The sequence below is a fragment of the Marmota marmota genome, unplaced genomic scaffold (genome assembly GCF_001458135.2).
Source record: "Marmota marmota marmota unplaced genomic scaffold, marMar, whole genome shotgun sequence".
Taxonomy (NCBI): domain Eukaryota; kingdom Metazoa; phylum Chordata; class Mammalia; order Rodentia; family Sciuridae; genus Marmota; species Marmota marmota.
In genome coordinates, this window is record NW_026000174.1 from 65,122,363 (window position 1) to 65,135,123 (window position 12,761).

General features: G+C 37.1%; 1 pseudogene; it reads right to left on the reverse strand.

Annotated features, from left to right (window-relative positions):
* Nucleotides 1-5,791: 5,791 nt before the first annotated feature.
* LOC107135434 overlaps nt 5,792-12,761 on the reverse strand; it is a 26,405-nt pseudogene continuing 19,435 nt past the window's right edge.

Sequence of the window (12,761 nt, forward strand, 5' to 3'; positions counted from 1 at the left end):
CAATTTTGCTCAACATTTGGCATTACTCATATAACAGGAATCCCATACAATCCACAGGGACAAGGCATAGTTGAAAGAGCTCATCAAACTATTAAAATGTACTTATTAAAGCAAAAAGAAGGAATTGGGAAGGGGTATATATTCCCCAAAGATAAACTTAAAATAACCCTTTTTACTCTAAACTTTTTAAATTTGGATTCATCAGGACTTAGTGCTGCGGAAAGGCATATGTGTCCAAAAAATGTACATAAGCCCAAGGTACTTTGGAAGGATATTCTAACAGGACAATGGAAAGGTCCTGACCCAGTAATTGTCTGGAGTCGGGGGTCTGTTTGTGTGTTTCCACAGGGAGAACAGCAGCCGATTTGGATTCCAGAGAGATTAACCAAGGTCCTGACCCAGTGATTGTCTGGAGTCGGGGGTCTGTTTATGTGTTTCCACAGGGAGAACAGCAGCCGATTTGGATTCCAGAAAGATTAACTAAAGCGATTTCTACAGACCAAAAAGAAGATGATTTGGCTCAAATCCATAACAACTGATATCCAAAACTCCAGTTTGGCTATTCTTACATCTGCAACAGAACCAGGATGCTTTTTTCAATATCTATTTTATTATTGCCCTTTGCCATATCATGAAGTTCTATTTTGTTTTTTGAGCTCATACAGACCTAGGTTAATGTTTTGCTGATCAGTTCTATTTTTTGACTATAGAGTTTTTAAACATTGCAATGGAGATTTCACCTGTAAAAAGTTATAAGGCCTTTACTATAATGTTATGTGTTGTATGTATTATATTATGTGTGCACACTTGTGTTTTGTGTTATATGTTTGAATGTATGTATGTCCATATATCATATATGATGAGCGCTCATGATAAAATGGATCCAAATATTTTTTTTTAATTCACGTGATTTAAATGGTTTAATTTAATTGGGTAAACAGCTGTTAAAGATTGTTTTAATATGTGAACACAAAAGAAGGTTAACAGATCTGTTTGTTTACTTTCACCTTTCCTTTTCATTATATTTAATAATTCTCTTAAAGATAATGTAAATTGTTAAGAAAATTGTTTTCTTTTAGTGCCTTCTGTAATGTTACATAATTTTTTCTTTAGCCATTATTGCCAGAATTCCTATCTTCATCCCAGTGCTGGTGAAGTCAAAGATAAAACCAATCTACAGCTTCTACAATAGCCATCACTGAACTGCTTGCAGAACTTGCCTGGACACATTGTGAGCTCACCTGTATGCATTGTGAACTATCTGTTGGTGCAGCGACTTGTGGTAGTGTTGGGGTATTTTTGCTGATGATGTCATCGGTGGTACAATTTTTCCAAAAGGAGCCGTCAATTGGCTTGGTGTATCTTCCTCCCTTCTGCTTGTCATGATCGTCCAGCTAAAATTTGGGGGCCAACAGAGGTGAGGCAAAGCAACCTCAGCCCCCCACTGGTGCATCAGACCTGATCCACAAGTATGGCTGTATGCTGGACCGGTAGTCAGTGACGGGTATGATTCAATTGCAGTGGTATCAACCTAAGACAGGAGGCTGACGCCTAAAGGTCAGTTTTCCGATGACGGGTAAGAACCATATGTTGAATTGGACAACCTACCAGGCACGGTCCTTAAGCCACATTGCTTGTTGTTTAATTAATCAGAAGGGGGGAGATGCTGGGAGCCATTAGCCAAGTAGGTATGACAACTTCCTTGCCAGCGTACCCCATGTTGCTTAGTGGAAGGACTCGTGGAAATAGGACATTTTGCAGTGACATTACTTGTAGGTGACCTTGCTCAAGGACCAGGGCGGTGTTCCCGGTTTAGGATAATTGGGTTTAGGGCGTTCCAGTTTAGGGCGTTCCAGGTTTAAGATTATTCCTGCTGGGAATAGGGCGTATCCTGCTGCCTGAGTTCCCCTTGAGTTCTCACGGGATTCAGACAGTATTTTTTTGGGAGATAGAAGCCCAGTGGAGGTGGATTTTGGGCAGAGAACGTGGATTTCCCCAGAACGTGATTGTAGACGGCTGGTGTGAGTTCGGGAATAAAGAGTTGCTGTTTGAATCTACAAGCTGTGTGGTGGCTCGTGATTGTGTGCCCAGCCAGACTGCGGCAATCTTTATGTGGTGCTGAGGATGGCACCCAGGATCTCACACATGTTAGGCTACTTCTCTACCACTGAGCTACAATCCCCAACCCCTTTCTTCCTTTTTTTAGAAAGAACCAAGGGCAAGTCTTTTGTGACTGTTACATTTTGGTTAAAAGTTTTAGTTAAAACAATTATAAGTTAAATTAAATCCAGATGGAATGTTCAATGTAAAATATTAATTTTGCTAACTGTAGATTTACCTCAATAGACATCTAACCAGAAGTTCAGGATTATTCTAGGTTTCTGGAAACTAGGAAATGGACTTGGGGCCAGGAGTGGAGGCAGGGGACAATTAGTAGTTTTTCTGATAAAGCAGTTTATATCCTGTATCTTACTTTTTATTTTTTTCACATTTTTTTAGAACATCATCTGTGTGCTTGCTAGGAACATAGAGTTCACAGGACATGTTGACTGTTCATAATGGTCTCATAGTTCTTTAAAAGAGAAAGAGTTAAGGTTGTGAGGGCAGGATGCACAACTTGCTGTGGAAGAACCCCTGAGATGGCATTTGTGCTACTGACTAGATGGCAAAGTTTTAAAGTCTCAGTTTTGGAGATGAGGTTTCAACCAGGTATTGGAGTATGAGTGGACCCTCAAGAGTTAAAGAAGGGGTAGGTGGAATTAAACACTGGGAAAAGATAATTTCAGGCAGGGTAACAATAAGCACACAACTATGAACAGCGGGGCAGAGGAATATGGGATCATTGTGCAATCGCTGCTTTCTTAACATAGTCAGTGAAGAGGGTGCATAACTGGAGAAGAGATTTCAAAAGAATGATCTTGCAGATCAGATGTTTTCATTACTCAGTTGCTTAATAACTGCACATTGAGGAAGTGAAAATGAGATTCTGTTCTGGAAGTGATCTTGAGACAGCAGCTCAAAACTGACTTGAAGAATCTTGTATAATGGATTGGCAAATGTTTCCTGTAAAGTATAAGAAATGTACATTTAGATAATAAACAGTTTAAGATTTGTAGCCCAAGGTGCAAAGTTGAAGCTATTTTGTAAGTATTTACATAACAAAACAAAGGTTACAATGACAGGTAAGGTAACTTGACTCCTGGGGCTGTAGAAAGGCAAGCCTATGCATGAAGACACATTTTGCAACATTTTTATGACTTCCAGGAACAGGGCCACTGTCTAGGGCCACTTTTTAAAAAAAGTTTTTTATAATTGTAGATGGACAGAATGCCTTTATTTTATTTGTTAATTTTTATGTGGTGCTGAGGATCAAACCCAGTGCCTCACACATGCTAGGCAAGCGCTTTGCCACTGAGCTACAGCCTCAGCCCTCTAGGGCCACTTTAATGTGGCCAGATCATGGGAAATGACTGACAGAGCCCCAACCAATCAGGAAGGAAAATGCTGGTCATATGGCATAGTGGCCTCTCAGAGTGATCCATAATGAACTTGTACATATTTAATCTTTGCAATTGTCTTTTCACAAAGGCAGGTACTGATAAATACTGATATTAATCCATGACCATATACATTGCCTGGAAGTAATTTAAAGAAGTCTATTAGACTGTTCTTTAAATATCAAGTTACACAAGCTCCTCAATTGCAAAATAGCATATTACTGGCACAAAAACAGACACATTGATCAATGGAACAGAATAAAGAGTTAGAAATAAACCAATGCATCAACAATCAGCTGATCTTTGACAAATGTGCCAAGAACACACATTTGTAAAAATAATTTCTTCAATAAATGATAAGAAAATTAGATGTGTACATGTAGAAGAATGAAACCAGATCTCTATCTCCTATCACACACAAAAATCAACTCAAAATGAATCAAGAAATAAATGTAATACCTAAGACTAGAAAGTTTCTAGAGAAAAACATACATGAAATACTTAGATATGATGGATGGGGAAAGAAATTTTTGGATATGATCCCCAAAGCACAGGCAACAAAAGCAAAACTAGACAAACGGCATTGCATCAAACTATAAAGTTTCAGCACAGCAAATGGAACAATCTATCAACAGACTGAAGACAACTTACAGAATGAAAGAAAGACTTTTCAAGCTATACACTGGACAAGGGGCTGATATCTATACCACAGAAGGAACTCAAACAACTCAAGAGTAAAACAAACAAACAAACAAACAAACAAGTGGCACGAAACTGATTGAAAACTGGCAATAGATTTTATTATGGTTTGGGTGTTGTCTGTCTCCCAGAGGTTCATGTGTTAGGAAATTGGCTGTAGTACTGGGAGGTGTTGGACCCTTTAAGGACTGAGTAGAAGGTCCTTAGCCCACTGGGGCCCTGTCTCTGGAAGTACTATGAAAAATTGTGCTCTATATGTGTAATAAGAATTGTAATAAGAATTGTAATATATGTAATAAGAATTGTACATCTCCAAGTTAACAATATTTATAATATTAATAATATTTCAAAATGATTCATATTAGTTGTTTAAAATGTGAATCCAGAAAGAATCCAGAGGAAAACAATAAAATATTACCACCAAAAGAGTCATTGCAAAATTTTTTGTGAATTTATTTCCAGAAAGCTCATTAATATTATTTATTACATAATATTTCAATTGATAAGTGATTTTTGGTGCTCTAAATTTCATATATTAAGTGTATATTTATTCAGGAGTTTGTTTTTGGAATTACTATGATTTGTGGTGGCATATGCTGCTACTGTCTGGATCACTGTAATTTTATAAAATGTAGCACACATTTCATGATATATGAGCCAGCCCTTTTGTTACTCCTTTTTCTTTTCTTGTGTCCAAATTAATTTATTTACAGTGACATATAAAATTATATGTGTTTATTATGTACAACATGATGTTTTGAAGTACATAGTCATTGTGTAATAGTTAAATATAGCTAATTAATCTATGCGTTACCTCACATGAAATGATAACTGTCATTTGTTTGTGGTGATAGCACTTAACCATCGTCTTAGCATTTTTCAAGAGTACAATATGCTGTCTTTAACTATAGTCACTATGTTGTACAACAGATCTCTTGAATTTAGTTTTCTTATCTAATTGTAATTTTGTGACCTTTGATCATCCTTCATTCACTACCATTACCCAATTGCCCCAGTCTCTAGAGATCACCATTCTGTTCTGAGATCAATATTTCCAGGTTTTACATATGAGTGAGTTACACAGTATTTGTTGTTCTCTGTGTGTACTTCACTTAACATAAGGTCCTTCAGGTCCATTTGTGTTATTGCAAATAGCAGAATTTTCTTCATTTTTATGATTGAGTAGTGTTTCATTTCATGTAATACAATACACTTTCTTTATCCGTTCACCTTTTGATGGACACTGAGGAGTGCTACAGTTAACATGAAATTGCAGGTATCTCTTTGGCATACAAACTATCTCTTTTGGATGTATATTAAGTAATGGGATTGCTGGATTTCAGAAACAAAGCTCCTTTTTCTATTGCTCATTTCAAGAATAATTTGAAACTATTTTTACAATGTTTTACGACAAACCAATTGTTTGGTGAAATTACATGAACTCATGAATTATTTTGAAAAAATTTGTGTATTTAGTGATTGTAGTTGGCATCCATTTGTCCATTATATTTTTGTCTGGTTTTATAGGTGTAAGAAACAATCTTGACTTTTTACCCCTTATTTTGCTCTTCTTTGGATCAACTCTTGGGGACTTCTTAAAACTGTGTTACTTTCATGGAAGTATCTTCCTGCTTTACTTTTCTTGAATATTTTGTGCTGGGAAGAAGAAATAATAAAAGAAACAGAGATGTAGGATAAATGCACAGACCCTGCATGCTACATAACAAGCTTTGTAACAAGCTCTTCTTTTAAAATTTTTTTCTTTTCATGCTACATAACAAGCTTTGTAACAAGCTTTTCTTTTAAAATTTTTTTCTTTTCTTTTTTTTAGTTTTGATGGACACAGTGCCTTTATTTTATTTATTTATTTTATGTGGTGCTGAGGATCGAACCCAGTGCCTCATACGTGTGAGGCAAGTGCTCTGCCACGGAGCCACAACTCCAACCACAAGCTCTTCTTGATAGCTTTGTATCCAAGACTCCCTAGACACCATTGTGCCTTGATACCTAAGAATACCTGAGAAGACAGTGTAGAGTATTGTTACTCCTACCCTTGTCTTTTTAGACATTTGACCAATGACATCTTTGGAAAATTCAAAGGGAAAATGGAAATTTCTAGGGGTATTTTTTATTTTTCCTCATTTCAAATTCTGTCATCCCATTTCCTCAGTTTCTCTCTCCCCAAAATTTCTACTACCCATGGCAGTTGGATCCACTTCATTTCGATACATTATCATTTTGTAAGTAAGGTTGTTCTGTTTTAGTCTCACAATCCTTTCTGACTGAAGCAGTAATCAAGTTTGTATCTTTGATGCCAACTCATTTCCTCCCCATTACATATCCAACACTGTATGGACTGATGCCTGATAATACCATGGTATGAGAATTAAGTATTTGAGCCTTCACATATTTATAGGAAAACATTAGCAGTGTGCTTCCCATAAGGGTAGAGAGTGTGTGCCATTCACAGTAGGACTAATTTTGACCTTTTCACTGCTAAAGGACTAGTGCAAGATGGTCTATGGGATCTAGTCTCAAGAGGAGTGATACAGCTTTGTGGGTAGAGGAGAGCTGCCACTCAATAAAAGACATGGGGTCAAGCAGAAATAGTTTAGATCTGGGCCTATGTGTAGGACAGATGGCTGCAAATGGTCATTTGTTTCCTCATCACAGAGCTATAGAACAAAGCCACTTCCTATTCAGATGATGACCAGGGCACCTGCTTACTTATTTTCCACATCCTGGAGGGTGTTAACAAGAGGCTGATTCCTGGTTTCTGGAAGGGGCAAGATAACAAGGCCAGCAAGGAGGGTGATGACTCCATAGATGATCCAGGGCAAATGGAGAGAATACCCCAGTAAGGTCATCAGGAGAGGAGCCAGCATTGCCTCTGTTCTCTGGAATACTGCAGTGATGCCTCCCAGTGTTTACCTTAGGATGAAAATAGCAATACAAAGAAAATCTTGTACAAATCTGTATATATATGTTCTCACTTGTCAACTCCATTTTATTTTGGGAGACAATACAGCAGAGTATAATGCTTTGGCAACCAGCTTTTAATTGTGACATTGACTTCTATTGATTCCTAATTAATCAGTTTCATTATTATTAAAATAAGAATATCCATAGCACCGATCCTGTAGAGTGGCTCTTAAGATTAAACAAAATGCTGCAGAAAAGGATGTGGTACATTGTGGGGCATAAAGTTTGTTTTAAATAATTGTGGGTTATTAGTTGCTTTTAAAGTTTACATTAAAATTCATGTCTTGGATACATAAATAGTCTCAGTTTTCTCCCTGCAGTAAGTGTCAATTAGTTCAGAAAGTCCTGTTTGGAAAGCAGATAGAAGGTGGTTTAGCTCTTGTACCTGAATGCAGTGGGGAGGAGCTCAATTTGGTGGAGAGCAGAACCAGTGCTGGCAGCAGAAACAGCTCCAACTCCCAAAGTTGCTAAAACCACACGCAGAGTCTGCATTTCTGGAGAGAAGAGACCAGGGAGGATAAAAAAATCTTGGTTGAAGAAATCTGTCTTTCTCTAACTAATTGTGAGGTGATTCTGTTGTAGGGTTTGCAGGTGAGAAACAAATGACAGACAAAATGCAACCCCTCAGAGATGACGGAGTGGTTGATGAGCTGCTGAATGCTGGGCTGAAACACTGAACCAAAGGATCTAAATCTCTTGCTTCAATTTTCTCTGCACATTTGAGTATTGCTCATAATGGTGGGAATAGAGAAATCAGGAAATATTTGTTTTTATTTACTCTGTCAAATTTTTTTCAGGGCTTTTTCTGGAGGGCCTAGAACTATATGTGAACGAAAACTGAGGAGTTAATGACCCGTGTCTTGAACAGCTTAGAACTAAGAGTATGGGAACAATGCGTGATGTAGGGAAAGTCCTCCTCCACATAGTGACAAAGGGATTGGACAATGTGAAGAGAGGCAAGTTTAGGAAACAATTCAGGATTTTAAAGCCTTACATTAGGAATCCTATTCAGAAATGAATAGTTTCATACTGGGAATTAATCACATACTTTTGAATAACTGAATTCAGAAAGGTTAAATGGTTTATTTTTAATTCAGTAAAATATTCTAAATAGGACTTTAAAAAATAGAGATTGTTTTCCTGTTGGGGGTAAGAGTGAAGACTTCTAGTCTGAAATCCTACAAAATATGTTTCTGCTATGTGAATATGGTGGAGCATGGAGACCACGGAAAGTAAGTTGGTTAGCTTCTTAATCTGTTTCTAGTGTTTTTATTAGTGCATTATTACTGTACATAATAGTGGGGTTCATTTTGATACATTCATAAGTGCATATGACATAACTTGCTCCATTTCAATCCCTAACCTTTACCTTTCACTCACCTTCTCCATCCCTCTGATCCCCTTTCTCTACTTTACTGGTCTTTTATTTATTTTTTGATTTTAATTGGTACATTTTAATTATACATAAAAGTGGAATTCATTATTTGTTTCTTGCCTAGGGACAAATTAAAAATCTATTAGAAGACATATTAAGATTATACTTTTGCCTTATTCCTCCTGTGCTCTTCCTTTCTACCTGAAGACACAGGATTTTTATTTCATTGAATTCAAGAAGGCTTTCCTAAAAATATATTGAGTTTGGGAGGCTTTAAAAATCAGGAAGAGTCCCAGGGAGAGTATCACATGCCCACTTGGAGATGCAATTGCAAGGCCTACGCCCTCCATGATTGTTATGAAAAGTGTAATTGGGAGGGGCATGGGAGGATTAGATGAACTCTAGATAGGGCAAAGGGGTGGGAGGGGAAGGGAAAGGACATGAGTGTAGGAAAGTTGGTGGAATGAGATGGACATCATTTCCCTAAGTACATGTATGAAGACACAAATGGTGTGACTCCACTTTGTGTGCAACCAGGGATATGAAAAATTGTGCTCTATGTGTATAATATGAATTGTAATGCATTCTGCTGTCATATATAACAAATTTAAAAAAAGTGTAATTAGCCAGAGGCATGTCTACAGAAACTGTTCATACCATTGGAACTGATGTTCAGATTCATCATGGATGTGGTCAGGACAGCTTTGTGTCTGAACCATTCCTTAAGGATATAGTCACAGTCAGAACCTAAGTTCTGCCAAGAGTTTGCCATTTCAAACCTTCATATTAACTGCAAAGAATCTTTGGCTTTTAATGATATTCTTATGGCATCAGGAAGGTAAGATGATGTAATTCCTAAGGAAATTCCCCAAACCTTGTTCTCTCTCACCTTGGGGCATAAATGTGTTGACCAGAATGAAAACTCCTGCCAGGAAGGAGAACAGTGTCTGGTTTGTTCGACAACCCATGTAATTCAGAGTCCAAAGGGAAACAAATCTGGCTGTGAACATGATGGCTCCAAAGAGAACCTGGAACAGGAAGATATTGCTCCCCAGGTGCTGCAGGTTGAGTACGAGGCCATAAAAGGATATAGCATTTGAAAATCTGAAGTGAAAGGAGAAGAGACATCTAATAACATTTAGAGCCTAAGGAACATTCCCTAAGATTTTTAAGAGGACCCCTACAACTGATGATAATATTGGCCCAAGATGGCGTGTGGTCAATGATAATTATAGAATAGAATAATGGAACAATTGTTTTTTAGGCAGTGATCTTAAATTACCATAAATTATTGTGGAACATTATGTTCCACAGTAAGATTGTTTATTTGGTATCTGTTTTTTTGTCTTTTTGTAAATGTAGGCCTCTACATCTGCAAAATCTCTTCTTATCAATACCTCTATACATGTCCCAGAGATTTTTTAATGTTGTATTACTATTCTTGTTTGATTAGGAATTTTTAGTTTCTCCTCTCATTTCATCTATGACCCATTCCTTTTCAAAAGATAATTGTTTATTCCCCATGTGTTTATGTGATTTGTATATTTTTCTTGTTGATTATTTTTAATTTAATTCCATTATGTCTGATAAGATGTAAGAAAATATACTGATTATTAGTGTTTGCAAAGACTTGCTTTATGACTTAAAGTTTGGTTTATTTTGGAGAAAGTTTGTGAGCTATTGAGAAGAGAGTGAACTGTTATTGGATGAAATAGCCTATAACTGTCTGTTAGATACATTTTATTTATGGTATAATTTAGATCATAAGTGTTATTTTTTTTTTTCTGTGACAAAAACCCTGACTAGGACTATTTAGAGGAGAAAAAGTTTACTTAGTCCCATGGTTTGAAAGGTTCATTCCATGGTCAGCTATCTCCATTGCTCTAGGCCCAAGAGCAGAAAGAACAGCATGGCAGTGGAATATTGGTTTCCTCATCATAGTCAGAAAACACAGAGAAAGAAAGAGGAGCCAGGGGGACAAGATATAATCTCCAAAGTCACACCCTCAGAAATCTACTTCCTCCAGCCATGGTCCATCTGCCTATAGCTACCCCAGTTAGTCCATTCAAATTGTTGATTAATTATTAATCCAGTTGGGTGTGGTGGCACATGCCTGTAGTCTCAGCAGCTCTGGAGACTGAGGCAGGAGTATCACAACTTCAAAGCCAGACTCAGCAAAAGAGAAGCTATTGATTTTATATTTGGATTGCTTATCTATCAATGAGAGGATATGTTGAAATCACTAGTATTATTGCATTTAGGTTTATCTTAGATGTACTGTCATGAAGAGTTTGTTTTATGTACTTAGGTACACCAATATGTATTTTTAAAATAAATATTGATATTATTATAATTCTTATTGGATTGTTCCCTTTATAAGTAGGTAATAGCCTTCTTTATCTTTTCTGATTGATTTTTGCTTAAAATCTCTTTGTTGCACATGAGTATTGTAGTTTGTGTAGGAGTTCTTTTGTGTGTAGTATTTATTTAACTATTTTCTGTAGTGTTGGCTTAGGGATCATGAATACTTTTATTTTATCCTTATCTTGGAAAGTTTTTACTTCTCCTTCCAATGTGAATGATTTCTTTGTTGCATATAGCAATCTTGATTGACAATTATTTTATTTCAGGGTTTGATTATCTAATGCCAAGCCCTCCTGGATTTCAGAGTCTGAGCTAAGTCATATATTATCCTTCCCGGTTTATCTCTATATGTGACTTGACATTATTCTCTGAAAACTATTAAAATTCTTTCTTTCATCTGTATTTTTGTTTTTTTGTATTTCACTTATAACATGTCTTGGAGAGATCTTTTCTGATCTTGCCGATTTGGTGCTGTACAAGCCTTCAGTATCTGGATATTCATCTCAAACCCAATGTTTCAAAAATTTTCTGTTATCATTTCACTAAATAGGTCATCAATGCTATTTGACTCTATCTCGCCTCCTTCCTCAATGCCTGTGAGCCTTAGTGATTGCTTTGTGATTGGTCTTCTAGACTTGATAATATTATCCTAGAGTTCTTATATAGTCTTATTGTAGTTTCATTTTTTTTCTTAAATACTATCTGAATGATCACCTTATCTCTAAGGGTTGAGATTATGTCTCTGCATGCTCTAATATATTAAAGAGGCTGTCATTTCACCTGAATTTTTTATTTTACTTATTGTGCCTTTTATTTACAAGATTTCTTTTTGGTTCTTTTTCAATATCTCTATTTTTTTTTGAATTTCTCATTCATATTCTGTAATGCCTTTCTTAGTTCAATAATTTTCCTGACTTTTCTTGGAATTCAATCTTCTTTTTAAAATAGTTATTCTTTTGAATTATTTATCCAGCATTTTATATACTTCAATATCTTTGCTAGTCATTGCTAGTGAGTTATAAACTTTTGGAGGTTTTATTTTTTTTTATTTTTTGACCTTTAAATCTTTCTTTTTATTTAAAAAAAGTCAGGTGTAAATATACATATAATTCAAAGCCAAGCACAAAGTTTAGCACAGCACTGGGTAAACATAAAATATATGTCACTATACACAACACAGACTCATTTTTATATACAGTCTTATTTCCGTACAAACAAGCTTGATATTCACTTTCATATATCAAAGTACAAATCTGAGTCAAAGCCTTGAAAAAGGACATAATTCATCGACATTTTGCATTTAATTTTGCATTAGTACCCCAGAGAGAGAGAAAGGGAGTGGTGGGGGGGGCAGAGCGCTCGCCCTGAACCTACGACCCTCATGTCAGCTGGCTGAGAGGGCAAGGACCCAGATCTGCCGCTACCTCTCACACCACCATCCTGGCAGTCTCCCAGCACCTGTTTCTGTGTGAGATTAACAGGGATTCGGGATGAGATTCACAGCGCTGAGGGTTTTCTCCAACCCACGTACAGAACTTCCACCAGGCTGCCACACTGTGACAATTTCATGGGAGAGCGACACCTTTTCCCCATTTCAAGTCTTTCTTGAGAAGAACGAACAAGTCCTCGGAGGCTGCTGGGGACCTCGACCTGGGTGTCCTCTCCCTGGAGCCACAGATGAGCCCCCCACCCACAGTCAGGAAGGAGGGACAGGGAGCAGCAGGGACAGATGCCTCCACACCAGAGGGGCAGACGCCATGGAAACCCCATTCCTCTGCTAGACTGGCCCGTGGCCACCATACCATGGAACACAGCACAGCAGCAGACGTGAAGCTGCGCCAACC